Source organism: Scophthalmus maximus, chromosome 9, assembly GCF_022379125.1.
Source record: "Scophthalmus maximus strain ysfricsl-2021 chromosome 9, ASM2237912v1, whole genome shotgun sequence".
Taxonomy (NCBI): domain Eukaryota; kingdom Metazoa; phylum Chordata; class Actinopteri; order Pleuronectiformes; family Scophthalmidae; genus Scophthalmus; species Scophthalmus maximus.
Genome location: NC_061523.1, coordinates 24074 through 39821, shown reverse-complemented (window position 1 = coordinate 39821; position 15748 = coordinate 24074). Strand labels below are relative to the sequence as shown.

General features: G+C 47.1%; 19 non-coding genes across 19 annotated transcripts; all 19 read right to left on the bottom strand.

Annotated features, from left to right (window-relative positions):
• Positions 1-44: 44 nt before the first annotated feature.
• trnak-cuu lies at positions 45-117 on the bottom strand. The gene has a single exon. It is a non-coding gene; the product is annotated as a tRNA-Lys (tRNA).
• A 776-nt stretch (positions 118-893) lies between these two features.
• On the bottom strand, positions 894-966 carry trnak-cuu. Its single transcript has one exon. It is a non-coding gene; the product is annotated as a tRNA-Lys (tRNA).
• Positions 967-1742: 776 nt separating this feature from the next.
• On the bottom strand, positions 1743-1815 carry trnak-cuu. Its single transcript has one exon. It is a non-coding gene; the product is annotated as a tRNA-Lys (tRNA).
• A 776-nt stretch (positions 1816-2591) lies between these two features.
• Positions 2592-2664, bottom strand: trnak-cuu. The gene has a single exon. It is a non-coding gene; the product is annotated as a tRNA-Lys (tRNA).
• Positions 2665-3440: 776 nt separating this feature from the next.
• trnak-cuu lies at positions 3441-3513 on the bottom strand. The gene has a single exon. It is a non-coding gene; the product is annotated as a tRNA-Lys (tRNA).
• A 776-nt stretch (positions 3514-4289) lies between these two features.
• trnak-cuu lies at positions 4290-4362 on the bottom strand. The gene has a single exon. It is a non-coding gene; the product is annotated as a tRNA-Lys (tRNA).
• Positions 4363-5138: 776 nt separating this feature from the next.
• Positions 5139-5211, bottom strand: trnak-cuu. The gene has a single exon. It is a non-coding gene; the product is annotated as a tRNA-Lys (tRNA).
• A 776-nt stretch (positions 5212-5987) lies between these two features.
• trnak-cuu lies at positions 5988-6060 on the bottom strand. Its single transcript has one exon. It is a non-coding gene; the product is annotated as a tRNA-Lys (tRNA).
• Positions 6061-6836: 776 nt separating this feature from the next.
• On the bottom strand, positions 6837-6909 carry trnak-cuu. Its single transcript has one exon. It is a non-coding gene; the product is annotated as a tRNA-Lys (tRNA).
• A 776-nt stretch (positions 6910-7685) lies between these two features.
• On the bottom strand, positions 7686-7758 carry trnak-cuu. Its single transcript has one exon. It is a non-coding gene; the product is annotated as a tRNA-Lys (tRNA).
• A 776-nt stretch (positions 7759-8534) lies between these two features.
• trnak-cuu lies at positions 8535-8607 on the bottom strand. Its single transcript has one exon. It is a non-coding gene; the product is annotated as a tRNA-Lys (tRNA).
• Positions 8608-9383: 776 nt separating this feature from the next.
• trnak-cuu lies at positions 9384-9456 on the bottom strand. Its single transcript has one exon. It is a non-coding gene; the product is annotated as a tRNA-Lys (tRNA).
• Positions 9457-10232: 776 nt separating this feature from the next.
• trnak-cuu lies at positions 10233-10305 on the bottom strand. Its single transcript has one exon. It is a non-coding gene; the product is annotated as a tRNA-Lys (tRNA).
• Positions 10306-11080: 775 nt separating this feature from the next.
• On the bottom strand, positions 11081-11153 carry trnak-cuu. Its single transcript has one exon. It is a non-coding gene; the product is annotated as a tRNA-Lys (tRNA).
• A 776-nt stretch (positions 11154-11929) lies between these two features.
• Positions 11930-12002, bottom strand: trnak-cuu. The gene has a single exon. It is a non-coding gene; the product is annotated as a tRNA-Lys (tRNA).
• A 776-nt stretch (positions 12003-12778) lies between these two features.
• On the bottom strand, positions 12779-12851 carry trnak-cuu. Its single transcript has one exon. It is a non-coding gene; the product is annotated as a tRNA-Lys (tRNA).
• A 776-nt stretch (positions 12852-13627) lies between these two features.
• trnak-cuu lies at positions 13628-13700 on the bottom strand. The gene has a single exon. It is a non-coding gene; the product is annotated as a tRNA-Lys (tRNA).
• Positions 13701-14472: 772 nt separating this feature from the next.
• trnak-cuu lies at positions 14473-14549 on the bottom strand. The gene has a single exon. It is a non-coding gene; the product is annotated as a tRNA-Lys (tRNA).
• Positions 14550-15324: 775 nt separating this feature from the next.
• On the bottom strand, positions 15325-15396 carry trnak-cuu. The gene has a single exon. It is a non-coding gene; the product is annotated as a tRNA-Lys (tRNA).
• Between the last annotated feature and the right edge of the window lie 352 nt (positions 15397-15748).

Here is a 15748-nt window from a genome sequence, read left to right as displayed (position 1 = left end):
TAGCAGGGTAACATCAATTCCCACACGTATGTTGAAAAGTACCCCGCCCAACATGGGGCTCAAACCCACGACCCTAAGATTAAGAGTCTCATGCTCTGCCGACTGAGCTAGCCGGGCCAAGGTGAGCCCTAATGCTGATGGGCGGCGAGACCAGACAGAGACCACGCCCCCTCTTTTTCCAAACCAACTCTTGTCTGTGCCGCAATATGTTGCCGCAAGTATTTAGACCAGTTAATACACTACACTTGTATTCCACGATTGACAGTCCCAAAATGAACAGTCCCCAAAGAACCGGTGAAAGGATTATGAAGTTCATGTGTTGCTGACTGATCTTACCAGGATCCCACGCCCCCACATTGTTTACTCCTCATCCCCAATTCCTCCTCATCCCCATTTGCTGCGGACCACACAGTGAAAGAATCTGAGCTTTTTAGCGCAACAGCAGCCTCCCTGAGTTGGTTGTCACTTCTTGAAGACGTTTCACCTCTCATTCAACAGGCTTCTTCAGTTCTGACTAAGTTGTGGTGAATCTCAGGTATTTAACCAATGTGTATGTTTCTTCCATACCAAGGACATTAAAAAACCTTTCAAACTCAGCCTCATGACGTGTACTTTAGCGTGGCCCATATCCAATCTGCTAACATGTTGGAGGCCGGGTTCACGACCTATACTGGAGCTGGTAAAACCATACGCACTGGTTTCACTTTTGTGGAGCTGTCCATCTTTATATTGATACTCCTTCTCTGTTGAAACAAGCAGAACGACACCTTTTTGGGGTTCCAGATTCTTATCCTATGCTCATGACCCGTTGACTTGTTCTTACCTAACCTGTTTAGCAAAGGCAAATGTTCGCAGGGTAACATCAATTCCCACACGTATGTTGAAAAGTACCCCGCCCAACGTGGGGCTCGAACCCACGACCAGGAGATTAAGAGTCTCATGCTCTGCCGACTGAGCTAGCCGGGCCAAGGTGAACCCTAATGCTGATGGGCGGCGAGACCAGACAGAGACCACGCCCCCTCTTTTTCCAAACCGACTCTTGTCTGTGCCGCAATATGTTGCCGCAAGTATTTAGACCAGTTAATACACTACACTTGTATTCCACGATTGACAGTCCCAAAATGAACAGTCCCCAAAGAACCGGTGAAAGGATTATGAAGTTCATGTGTTGCTGACTGATCTTACCAGGATCCCACGCCCCCACATTGTTTGCTCCTCATCCCCAATTCCTCCTCATCTCCATTTGCTGCAGACCACACAGTGAAAGAATCTGAGCTTTTTAGCGCAACAGCAGCCTCCCTGAGTTGGTTGTCACTTCTTGAAGACGTTTCACCTCTCATTCAACAGGCTTCTTCAGTTCTGACTAAGTTGTGGTGAATCCCAGGTATTTCAATCGTGTGTATGTTTCTTCCCTACCCAGGACATTCAAAAACCTTTCAAACTCAGCCTCATGACGTGTACTTGAGCATGGCCCATATCCAATCTGCTAACATGTTGGAGGCCGGGTTCACGACCTATACTGGAGCTGATAAAACCATATGCACTGGTTTCACTTTTGTGGAGCTGTCCATCTTTATATTGATACTCCTTCTCTGTTGAGACAAGCAGAACAACACCTTTTTGGGGTTCCAGATTCTTACCCTATGCTCATGACCCGTTGACTTGTTCTTACCTAACCTGTTTAGCAAAGGCAGATATTAGCAGTGTAACATCAATTCCCACACGTATGTTGAAAAGTACCCCGCCCATTGTGGGGCTCGAACCCACGACCATGAGATTAAGAGTCTCATGCTCTACAGACTGAGGTAGCCGGGCCAAGGTGAACCCTAATGCTGATGGGCGCGCACACGAGACGGAGACCACGCCCCCTCTTTTTCCAAACCGACTCTTGTCTGTGCCGCAATATGTTGCCGCAAGTATTTAGACCAGTTAATACACTACACTGATATTCCAAGATTGACAGTCCCAAAATGAACAGTCCCCAAAGAACCGGTGAAAGGATTAAGAAGCTCATGTGTTGCTGACTGATCTTACCAGGATCCCACGCCCCCACATTGTTTGCTCCTCATCCCCAATTCCTCCTCATCCCCATTTGCTGCAGACCACACAGCGAAAGAATCTGAGCTTTTTAGCGCAACAGCAGCCTCCCTGAGTTGGTTGTCACTTCTTGAAGACGTTTCACCTCTCATTCAACAGGCTTCTTCAGTTCTGACTAAGTTGTGGTGAATCCCAGGTATTTCAATCGTGTATATGTGTCTTCCCTACCCAGGACATTCAAAAACCTTTCAAACTCAGCCTCATGACGTGTACTTTAGCATGGCCCATATCCAATCTGCTAACATGTTGGAGGCCGGCTTCACGACCTATACTGGAGCTGGTAAAACCATACGCACTGGTTTCACTTTTGTGGAGCTGTCCATCTTTATATTGATACTCCTTCTCTGTTGAGACAAGCAGAACAACACCTTTTTGGGGTTCCAGATTCTTACCCTATGCTCATGACCCGTTCACTTGATCTTACCTAACCTGTTTAGCAAAGGCAAATGTTAGCAGTGTAACATCAATTCCCACACGTATGTTGAAAAGTACCCGGCCCAACATGGGGCTCGAACCCACGACCATGAGATTAAGAGTCTCATGCTCTACAGACTGAGGTAGCCGGGCCAAGGTGAACCCTAATGCTGATGGGCGCGCACACGAGACGGAGACCACGCCCCCTCTTTTTCCAAACCGACTCTTGTCTGTGCCGCGATATGTTGCCGCAAGTATTTAGACCAGTTAATACACTACACTGATATTCCAAGATTGACAGTCCCAAAATGAACAGTCCCCAAAGAACCGGTGAAAGGATTAAGAAGCTCATGTGTTGCTGACTGATCTTACCAGGATCCCACGCCCCCACATTGTTTGCTCCTCATCCCCAATTCCTCCTCATCCCCATTTGCTGCAGACCACACAGCGAAAGAATCTGAGCTTTTTAGCGCAACAGCAGCCTCCCTGAGTTGGTTGTCACTTCTTGAAGACGTTTCACCTCTCATTCAACAGGCTTCTTCAGTTCTGACTAAGTTGTGGTGAATCCCAGGTATTTCAATCGTGTATATGTGTCTTCCCTACCCAGGACATTCAAAAACCTTTCAAACTCAGCCTCATGACGTGTACTTTAGCATGGCCCATATCCAATCTGCTAACATGTTGGAGGCCGGCTTCACGACCTATACTGGAGCTGGTAAAACCATACGCACTGGTTTCACTTTTGTGGAGCTGTCCATCTTTATATTGATACTCCTTCTCTGTTGAGACAAGCAGAACAACACCTTTTTGGGGTTCCAGATTCTTACCCTATGCTCATGACCCGTTCACTTGTTCTTACCTAACCTGTTTAGCAAAGGCAAATGTTAGCAGTGTAACATCAATTCCCACACATTAGTTGAAAAGTACCCCACCCAACGTGGGGCTCGAACCCACGACCCTGAGATTAAGAGTCTCATGCTCTACCGACTGAGCTAGCCGGGCCAAGTTGAACCCTAATGTTGATGGGCGCAAACATGAGATCGAGACCACGCCCCCTCCTTTTCCAAACCGACTCTTGTCTGTGCCGCAATATGTTGCCGCAAGTATTTAGACCAGTTAATACACTACACTTGTATTCCACGATTGACAGTCCCAAAATGAACAGTCCCCAAAGAACCGGTGAAAGGATTATGAAGTTCATGTGTTGCTGACTGATCTTACCAGGATCCCACGCCCCCACATTGTTTGCTCCTCATCCCCAATTCCTCCTCATCCCCATTTGCTGCAGACCACACAGCGAAAGAATCTGAGCTTTTTAGCGCAACAGCAGCCTCCCTGAGTTGGTTGTCACTTCTTGAAGACGTTTCACCTCTCATTCAACAGGCTTCTTCAGTTCTGACTAAGTTGTGGTGAATCCCAGGTATTTCAATCGTGTATATGTGTCTTCCCTACCCAGGACATTCAAAAACCTTTCAAACTCAGCCTCATGACGTGTACTTTAGCATGGCCCATATCCAATCTGCTAACATGTTGGAAGCCGGCTTCACGACCTATACTGGAGCTGGTAAAACCATACGCACTGGTTTCACTTTTGTGGAGCTGTCCATCTTTATATTGATACTCCTTCTCTGTTGAGACAAGCAGAACAACACCTTTTTGGGGTTCCAGATTCTTACCCTATGCTCATGACCTGTTCACTTGTTCTTACCTAACCTGTTTAGCAAAGGCAAATTTTAGCAGGGTAACATCAATTCCCACACGTATGTTGAAAAGTACCCCGCCCAACATGGGGCTCAAACCCACGACCCTAAGATTAAGAGTCTCATGCTCTGCCGACTGAGCTAGCCGGGCCAAGGTGAGCCCTAATGCTGATGGGCGGCGAGACCAGACAGAGACCACGCCCCCTCTTTTTCCAAACCAACTCTTGTCTGTGCCGCAATATGTTGCCGCAAGTATTTAGACCAGTTAATACACTACACTTGTATTCCACGATTGACAGTCCCAAAATGAACAGTCCCCAAAGAACCGGTGAAAGGATTATGAAGTTCATGTGTTGCTGACTGATCTTACCAGGATCCCACGCCCCCACATTGTTTACTCCTCATCCCCAATTCCTCCTCATCCCCATTTGCTGCGGACCACACAGTGAAAGAATCTGAGCTTTTTAGCGCAACAGCAGCCTCCCTGAGTTGGTTGTCACTTCTTGAAGACGTTTCACCTCTCATTCAACAGGCTTCTTCAGTTCTGACTAAGTTGTGGTGAATCTCAGGTATTTAACCAATGTGTATGTTTCTTCCATACCAAGGACATTAAAAAACCTTTCAAACTCAGCCTCATGACGTGTACTTTAGCGTGGCCCATATCCAATCTGCTAACATGTTGGAGGCCGGGTTCACGACCTATACTGGAGCTGGTAAAACCATACGCACTGGTTTCACTTTTGTGGAGCTGTCCATCTTTATATTGATACTCCTTCTCTGTTGAGACAAGCAGAACAACACCTTTTTGGGGTTCCAGATTCTTACCCTATGCTCATGACCCGTTCACTTGTTCTTACCTAACCTGTTTAGCAAAGGCAAATGTTAGCAGTGTAACATCAATTCCCACACATTAGTTGAAAAGTACCCCGCCCAACGTGGGGCTCGAACCCACGACCCTGAGATTAAGAGTCTCATGCTCTACCGACTGAGCTAGCCGGGCCAAGTTGAACCCTAATGTTGATGGGCGCAAACATGAGATCGAGACCACGCCCCCTCCTTTTCCAAACCGACTCTTGTCTGTGCCGCAATATGTTGCCGCAAGTATTTAGACCAGTTAATACACTACACTTGTATTCCACGATTGACAGTCCCAAAATGAACAGTCCCCAAAGAACCGGTGAAAGGATTATGAAGTTCATGTGTTGCTGACTGATCTTACCAGGATCCCACGCCCCCACATTGTTTGCTCCTCATCCCCAATTCCTCCTCATCCCCATTTGCTGCAGACCACACAGCGAAAGAATCTGAGCTTTTTAGCGCAACAGCAGCCTCCCTGAGTTGGTTGTCACTTCTTGAAGACGTTTCACCTCTCATTCAACAGGCTTCTTCAGTTCTGACTAAGTTGTGGTGAATCCCAGGTATTTCAATCGTGTATATGTGTCTTCCCTACCCAGGACATTCAAAAACCTTTCAAACTCAGCCTCATGACGTGTACTTTAGCATGGCCCATATCCAATCTGCTAACATGTTGGAAGCCGGCTTCACGACCTATACTGGAGCTGGTAAAACCATACGCACTGGTTTCACTTTTGTGGAGCTGTCCATCTTTATATTGATACTCCTTCTCTGTTGAGACAAGCAGAACAACACCTTTTTGGGGTTCCAGATTCTTACCCTATGCTCATGACCTGTTCACTTGTTCTTACCTAACCTGTTTAGCAAAGGCAAATTTTAGCAGGGTAACATCAATTCCCACACGTATGTTGAAAAGTACCCCGCCCAACATGGGGCTCGAACCCACGATCCTAAGATTAAGAGTCTCATGCTCTGCCGACTGCGCTAGCCGGGCCAAGGTGAGCCTTAATGCTGATGGGCGGCGAGACCAGACAGAGACCACGCCCCCTCTTTTTCCAAACCAACTCTTGTCTGTGCCGCAATATGTTGCCGCAAGTATTTAGACCAGTTAATACACTACACTTGTATTCCACGATTGACAGTCCCAAAATGAACAGTCCCCAAAGAACCGGTGAAAGGATTATGAAGTTCATGTGTTGCTGACTGATCTTACCAGGATCCCACGCCCCCACATTGTTTACTCCTCATCCCCAATTCCTCCTCATCCCCATTTGCTGCGGACCACACAGTGAAAGAATCTGAGCTTTTTAGCGCAACAGCAGCCTCCCTGAGTTGGTTGTCACTTCTTGAAGACGTTTCACCTCTCATTCAACAGGCTTCTTCAGTTCTGACTAAGTTGTGGTGAATCTCAGGTATTTAACCAATGTGTATGTTTCTTCCATACCAAGGACATTAAAAAACCTTTCAAACTCAGCCTCATGACGTGTACTTTAGCGTGGCCCATATCCAATCTGCTAACATGTTGGAGGCCGGGTTCACGACCTATACTGGAGCTGGTAAAACCATACGCACTGGTTTCACTTTTGTGGAGCTGTCCATCTTTATATTGATACTCCTTCTCTGTTGAAACAAGCAGAACGACACCTTTTTGGGGTTCCAGATTCTTACCCTATGCTCATGACCTATTGACTTGTTCTTACCTAACCTGTTTAGCAAAGGCAAATGTTCGCAGGGTAACATCAATTCCCACACGTATGTTGAAAAGTACCCCGCCCAACGTGGGGCTCGAACCCACGACCCTAAGATTAAGAGTCTCATGCTCTGCCGACTGAGCTAGCCGGGCCAAGGTGAGCCCTAATGCTGATGAGCGGCGAGACCAGACAGAGACCACGCCCCCTCTTTTTCCAAACCAACTCTTGTCTGTGCCGCAATATGTTGCCGCAAGTATTTAGACCAGTTAATACACTACACTTGTATTCCACGATTGACAGTCCCAAAATGAACAGTCCCCAAAGAACCGGTGAAAGGATTAAGAAGCTCATGTGTTGCTGACTGATCTTACCAGGATCCCACGCCCCCACATTGTTTACTCCTCATCCCCAATTCCTCCTCATCCCCATTTGCTGCGGACCACACAGTGAAAGAATCTGAGCTTTTTAGCGCAACAGCAGCCTCCCTGAGTTGGTTGTCACTTCTTGAAGACGTTTCACCTCTCATTCAACAGGCTTCTTCAGTTCTGACTAAGTTGTGGTGAATCCCAGGTATTTCAATCGTGTGTATGTTTCTTCCCTACCCAGGACATTCAAAAACCTTTCAAACTCAGCCTCATGAGGTGTACTTGAGCATGGCCCATATCCAATCTGCTAACATGTTGGAGGCCGGCTTCACGACCTATACTGGAGCTGGTAAAACCAAACGCACTGGTTTCACTTATGTGGAGCTGTCCATCTTTATATTGATACTCCTTCTCTGTTGAGACAAGCAGAACAACACCTTTTTGGGGTTCCAGATTCTTATCCTATGCTCATGACCCGTTGACTTGTTCTTACCTAACCTGTTTAGCAAAGGCAGATATTCGCAGTGTAACATCAATTCCCACACGTATGTTGAAAAGTACCCCGCCCATTGTGGGGCTCGAACCCACGACCAGGAGATTAAGAGTCTCATGCTCTGCCGACTGAGCTAGCCGGGCCAAGGTGAACCCTAATGCTGATGGGCGGCGAGACCAGACAGAGACCACGCCCCCTCTTTTTCCAAACCGACTCTTGTCTGTGCCGCAATATGTTGCCGCAAGTATTTAGACCAGTTAATACACTACACTTGTATTCCACGATTGACAGTCCCAAAATGAACAGTCCCCAAAGAACCGGTGAAAGGATTATGAAGTTCATGTGTTGCTGACTGATCTTACCAGGATCCCACGCCCCCACATTGTTTGCTCCTCATCCCCAATTCCTCCTCATCTCCATTTGCTGCAGACCACACAGTGAAAGAATCTGAGCTTTTTAGCGCAACAGCAGCCTCCCTGAGTTGGTTGTCACTTCTTGAAGACGTTTCACCTCTCATTCAACAGGCTTCTTCAGTTCTGACTAAGTTGTGGTGAATCCCAGGTATTTCAATCGTGTGTATGTTTCTTCCCTACCCAGGACATTCAAAAACCTTTCAAACTCAGCCTCATGACGTGTACTTGAGCATGGCCCATATCCAATCTGCTAACATGTTGGAGGCCGGGTTCACGACCTATACTGGAGCTGATAAAACCATATGCACTGGTTTCACTTTTGTGGAGCTGTCCATCTTTATATTGATACTCCTTCTCTGTTGAGACAAGCAGAACAACACCTTTTTGGGGTTCCAGATTCTTACCCTATGCTCATGACCCGTTGACTTGTTCTTACCTAACCTGTTTAGCAAAGGCAGATATTAGCAGTGTAACATCAATTCCCACACGTATGTTGAAAAGTACCCCGCCCATTGTGGGGCTCGAACCCACGACCATGAGATTAAGAGTCTCATGCTCTACAGACTGAGGTAGCCGGGCCAAGGTGAACCCTAATGCTGATGGGCGCGCACACGAGACGGAGACCACGCCCCCTCTTTTTCCAAACCGACTCTTGTCTGTGCCGCAATATGTTGCCGCAAGTATTTAGACCAGTTAATACACTACACTGATATTCCAAGATTGACAGTCCCAAAATGAACAGTCCCCAAAGAACCGGTGAAAGGATTAAGAAGCTCATGTGTTGCTGACTGATCTTACCAGGATCCCACGCCCCCACATTGTTTGCTCCTCATCCCCAATTCCTCCTCATCCCCATTTGCTGCAGACCACACAGCGAAAGAATCTGAGCTTTTTAGCGCAACAGCAGCCTCCCTGAGTTCGTTGTCACTTCTTGAAGACGTTTCACCTCTCATTCAACAGGCTTCTTCAGTTCTGACTAAGTTGTGGTGAATCCCAGGTATTTCAATCGTGTATATGTGTCTTCCCTACCCAGGACATTCAAAAACCTTTCAAACTCAGCCTCATGACGTGTACTTTAGCATGGCCCATATCCAATCTGCTAACATGTTGGAGGCCGGCTTCACGACCTATACTGGAGCTGGTAAAACCATACGCACTGGTTTCACTTTTGTGGAGCTGTCCATCTTTATATTGATACTCCTTCTCTGTTGAGACAAGCAGAACAACACCTTTTTGGGGTTCCAGATTCTTACCCTATGCTCATGACCCGTTCACTTGTTCTTACCTAACCTGTTTAGCAAAGGCAAATGTTAGCAGTGTAACATCAATTCCCACACGTATGTTGAAAAGTACCCGGCCCAACATGGGGCTCGAACCCACGACCATGAGATTAAGAGTCTCATGCTCTACAGACTGAGGTAGCCGGGCCAAGGTGAACCCTATTGCTGATGGGCGCGCACACGAGACGGAGACCACGCCCCCTCTTTTTCCAAACCGACTCTTGTCTGTGCCGCGATATGTTGCCGCAAGTATTTAGACCAGTTAATACACTACACTGATATTCCAAGATTGACAGTCCCAAAATGAACAGTCCCCAAAGAACCGGTGAAAGGATTAAGAAGCTCATGTGTTGCTGACTGATCTTACCAGGATCCCACGCCCCCACATTGTTTGCTCCTCATCCCCAATTCCTCCTCATCCCCATTTGCTGCAGACCACACAGCGAAAGAATCTGAGCTTTTTAGCGCAACAGCAGCCTCCCTGAGTTGGTTGTCACTTCTTGAAGACGTTTCACCTCTCATTCAACAGGCTTCTTCAGTTCTGACTAAGTTGTGGTGAATCCCAGGTATTTCAATCGTGTATATGTGTCTTCCCTACCCAGGACATTCAAAAACCTTTCAAACTCAGCCTCATGACGTGTACTTTAGCATGGCCCATATCCAATCTGCTAACATGTTGGAAGCCGGCTTCACGACCTATACTGGAGCTGGTAAAACCATACGCACTGGTTTCACTTTTGTGGAGCTGTCCATCTTTATATTGATACTCCTTCTCTGTTGAGACAAGCAGAACAACACCTTTTTGGGGTTCCAGATTCTTACCCTATGCTCATGACCTGTTCACTTGTTCTTACCTAACCTGTTTAGCAAAGGCAAATTTTAGCAGGGTAACATCAATTCCCACACGTATGTTGAAAAGTACCCCGCCCAACATGGGGCTCAAACCCACGACCCTAAGATTAAGAGTCTCATGCTCTGCCGACTGAGCTAGCCGGGCCAAGGTGAGCCCTAATGCTGATGGGCGGCGAGACCAGACAGAGACCACGCCCCCTCTTTTTCCAAACCAACTCTTGTCTGTGCCGCAATATGTTGCCGCAAGTATTTAGACCAGTTAATACACTACACTTGTATTCCACGATTGACAGTCCCAAAATGAACAGTCCCCAAAGAACCGGTGAAAGGATTATGAAGTTCATGTGTTGCTGACTGATCTTACCAGGATCCCACGCCCCCACATTGTTTACTCCTCATCCCCAATTCCTCCTCATCCCCATTTGCTGCGGACCACACAGTGAAAGAATCTGAGCTTTTTAGCGCAACAGCAGCCTCCCTGAGTTGGTTGTCACTTCTTGAAGACGTTTCACCTCTCATTCAACAGGCTTCTTCAGTTCTGACTAAGTTGTGGTGAATCTCAGGTATTTACCAATGTGTATGTTTCTTCCATACCAAGGACATTAAAAAACCTTTCAAACTCAGCCTCATGACGTGTACTTTAGCGTGGCCCATATCCAATCTGCTAACATGTTGGAGGCCGGCTTCACGACCTATACTGGAGCTGGTAAAACCATACGCACTGGTTTCACTTTTGTGGAGCTGTCCATCTTTATATTGATACTCCTTCTCTGTTGAAACAAGCAGAACGACACCTTTTTGGGGTTCCAGATTCTTACCCTATGCTCATGACCTATTGACTTGTTCTTACCTAACCTGTTTAGCAAAGGCAAATGTTCGCAGGGTAACATCAATTCCCACACGTATGTTGAAAAGTACCCCGCCCAACGTGGGGCTTGAACCCACGACCCTAAGATTAAGAGTCTCATGCTCTGCCGACTGAGCTAGCCGGGCCAAGGTGAGCCCTAATGCTGATGAGCGGCGAGACCAGACAGAGACCACGCCCCCTCTTTTTCCAAACCAACTCTTGTCTGTGCCGCAATATGTTGCCGCAAGTATTTAGACCAGTTAATACACTACACTTGTATTCCACGATTGACAGTCCCAAAATGAACAGTCCCCAAAGAACCGGTGAAAGGATTAAGAAGCTCATGTGTTGCTGACTGATCTTACCAGGATCCCACGCCCCCACATTGTTTACTCCTCATCCCCAATTCCTCCTCATCCCCATTTGCTGCGGACCACACAGTGAAAGAATCTGAGCTTTTTAGCGCAACAGCAGCCTCCCTGAGTTGGTTGTCACTTCTTGAAGACGTTTCACCTCTCATTCAACAGGCTTCTTCAGTTCTGACTAAGTTGTGGTGAATCCCAGGTATTTCAATCGTGTGTATGTTTCTTCCCTACCCAGGACATTCAAAAACCTTTCAAACTCAGCCTCATGAGGTGTACTTGAGCATGGCCCATATCCAATCTGCTAACATGTTGGAGGCCGGCTTCACGACCTATACTGGAGCTGGTAAAACCAAACGCACTGGTTTCACTTATGTGGAGCTGTCCATCTTTATATTGATACTCCTTCTCTGTTGAGACAAGCAGAACAACACCTTTTTGGGGTTCCAGATTCTTATCCTATGCTCATGACCCGTTGACTTGTTCTTACCTAACCTGTTTAGCAAAGGCAGATATTAGCAGTGTAACATCAATTCCCACACGTATGTTGAAAAGTACCCCGCCCATTGTGGGGCTCGAACCCACGATCCTAAGATTAAGAGTCTCATGCTCTGCCGACTGAGCTAGCCGGGCCAAGGTGAGCCCTAATGCTGATGGGCGGCGAGACCAGACAGAGACCACGCCCCCTCTTTTTCCAAACCGACTCTTGTCTGTGCCGCAATATGTTGCCGCAAGTATTTAGACCAGTTAATACACTACACTTGTATTCCACGATTGACAGTCCCAAAATGAACAGTCCCCAAAGAACCGGTGAAAGGATTATGAAGTTCATGTGTTGCTGACTGATCTTACCAGGATCCCACGCCCCCACATTGTTTGCTCCTCATCCCCAATTCCTCCTCATCTCCATTTGCTGCAGACCACACAGTGAAAGAATCTGAGCTTTTTAGCGCAACAGCAGCCTCCCTGAGTTGGTTGTCACTTCTTGAAGACGTTTCACCTCTCATTCAACAGGCTTCTTCAGTTCTGACTAAGTTGTGGTGAATCCCAGGTATTTCAATCGTGTATATGTGTCTTCCCTACCCAGGACATTCAAAAACCTTTCAAACTCAGCCTCATGATGTGTACTTTAGCATGGCCCATATCCAATCTGCTAACATGTTGGAGGCCGGCTTCACGACCTATACTGGAGCTGGTAAAACCATACGCACTGGTTTCACTTTTGTGGAGCTGTCCATCTTTATATTGATACTCCTTCTCTGTTGAGACAAGCAGAACAACACCTTTTTGGGGTTCCAGATTCTTACCCTATGCTCATGACCCGTTCACTTGTTCTTACCTAACCTGTTTAGCAAAGGCAAATGTTAGCAGTGTAACATCAATTCCCACACGTATGTTGAAAAGTACCCCGCCCAACGTGGGGCTCGAACCCACGACCCTGAGATTAAGAGTCTCATGCTCTACCGACTGAGCTAGCCGGGCCAAGGTGAACCCTAATGCTGATGGGCGCGCACACGAGACGGAGACCACGCCCCCTCTTTTTCCAAACCGACTCTTGTCTGTGCCGCAATATGTTGCCGCAAGTATTTAGACCAGTTAATACACTACACTGATATTCCAAGATTGACAGTCCCAAAATGAACAGTCCCCAAAGAACCGGTGAAAGGATTATGAAGTTCATGTGTTGCTGATTGATCTTACCAGGATCCCACGCCCCCACATTGTTTGCTCCTCATCCCCAATTCCTCCTCATCCCCATTTGCTGCAGACCACACAGCGAAAGAATCTGAGCTTTTTAGCGCAACAGCAGCCTCCCTGAGTTGGTTGTCACTTCTTGAAGACGTTTCACCTCTCATTCAACAGGCTTCTTCAGTTCTGACTAAGTTGTGGTGAATCCCAGGTATTTCAATCGTGTATATGTGTCTTCCCTACCCAGGACATTCAAAAACCTTTCAAACTCAGCCTCATGACGTGTACTTTAGCATGGCCCATATCCAATCTGCTAACATGTTGGAAGCCGGCTTCACGACCTATACTGGAGCTGGTAAAACCATACGCACTGGTTTCACTTTTGTGGAGCTGTCCATCTTTATATTGATACTCCTTCTCTGTTGAGACAAGCAGAACAACACCTTTTTGGGGTTCCAGATTCTTACCCTATGCTCATGACCTGTTCACTTGTTCTTACCTAACCTGTTTAGCAAAGGCAAATTTTAGCAGGGTAACATCAATTCCCACACGTATGTTGAAGAGTACCCCGCCCAACATGGGGCTCGAACCCACGATCCTAAGATTAAGAGTCTCATGCTCTGCCGACTGAGCTAGCCGGGCCAAGGTGAGCCTTAATGCTGATGGGCGGCGAGACCAGACAGAGACCACGCCCCCTCTTTTTCCAAACCAACTCTTGTCTGTGCCGCAATATGTTGCCGCAAGTATTTAGACCAGTTAATACACTACACTTGTATTCCACGATTGACAGTCCCAAAATGAACAGTCCCCAAAGAACCGGTGAAAGGATTATGAAGTTCATGTGTTGCTGACTGATCTTACCAGGATCCCACGCCCCCACATTGTTTACTCCTCATCCCCAATTCCTCCTCATCCCCATTTGCTGCGGACCACACAGTGAAAGAATCTGAGCTTTTTAGCGCAACAGCAGCCTCCCTGAGTTGGTTGTCACTTCTTGAAGACGTTTCACCTCTCATTCAACAGGCTTCTTCAGTTCTGACTAAGTTGTGGTGAATCCCAGGTATTTCAATCGTGTGTATGTTTCTTCCCTACCAAGGACATTCAAAAACCTTTCAAACTCAGCCTCATGACGTGTACTTTAGCGTGGCCCATATCCAATCTGCTAACATGTTGGAGGCCGGCTTCACGACCTATACTGGAGCTGGTAAAACCATACGCACTGGTTTCACTTTTGTGGAGCTGTCCATCTTTATATTGATACTCCTTCTCTGTTGAGACAAGCAGAACAACACCTTTTTGGGGTTCCAGATTCTTACCCTATGCTCATGACCTATTGACTTGTTCTTACCTAACCTGTTTAGCAAAGGCAGATATTAGCAGTGTAACATCAATTCCCACACGTATGTTGAAAAGTACCCCGCCCATTGTGGGGCTCGAACCCACGACCATGAGATTAAGAGTCTCATGCTCTGCCGACTGAGCTAGCCAGGGCCAAGGTGAACCCTAATGCTGATGGGCGCGCACACGAGACGAGACCACGCCCCCTCTTTTTCCAAACCGACTCTTGTCTGTGCCGCAATATGTTGCCGCAAGTATTTAGACCAGTTAATACACTACACTGTATTCCACGATTGACAGTCCCAAAATGAACAGTCCCCAAAGAACCGGTGAAAGGATTAAGAAGCTCATGTGTTGCTGACTGATCTTACCAGGATCCCACGCCCCCACATTGTTTGCTCCTCATCCCCAATTCCTCCTCATCCCCATTTGCTGCAGACCACACAGCGAAAGAATCTGAGCTTTTTAGCGCAACAGCAGCCTCCCTGAGTTGGTTGTCACTTCTTGAAGACGTTTCACCTCTCATTCAACAGGCTTCTTCAGTTCTGACTAAGTTGTGGTGAATCCCAGGTATTTCAATCGTGTATATGTGTCTTCCCTACCCAGGACATTCAAAAACCTTTCAAACTCAGCCTCATGACGTGTACTTTAGCATGGCCCATATCCAATCTGCTAACATGTTGGAGGCCGGCTTCACGACCTATACTGGAGCTGGTAAAACCATACGCACTGGTTTCACTTTTGTGGAGCTGTCCATCTTTATATTGATACTCCTTCTCTGTTGAGACAAGCAGAACAACACCTTTTTGGGGTTCCAGATTCTTACCCTATGCTCATGACCCGTTCACTTGTTCTTACCTAACCTGTTTAGCAAAGGCAAATGTTAGCAGTGTAACATCAATTCCCACACGTATGTTGAAAAGTACCCCGCCCAACTTGGGGCTCGAACCCACGACCTGAGATTAAGAGTCTCATGCTCTGCCGACTGAGCTAGCCGGGCCAAGGTGAACCCTAATGCTGATGGGCGCGCACACGAGACGGAGACCACGCCCCCTCTTTTTCCAAACCGACTCTTGTCTGTGCCGCAATATGTTGCCGCAAGTATTTAGACCAGTTAATACACTACACTTGTATTCCACGATTGACAGTCCCAAAATGAACAGTCCCCAAAGAACCGGTGAAAGGATTATGAAGTTCATGTGTTGCTGATTGATCTTACCAGGATCCCACGCCCCCACATTGTTTGCTCCTCATCCCCAATTCCTCCTCATCCCCATTTGCTGCAGACCACACAGCGAAAGAATCTGAGCTTTTTAGCGCAACAGCAGCCTCCCTGAGTTGGTTGTCACTTC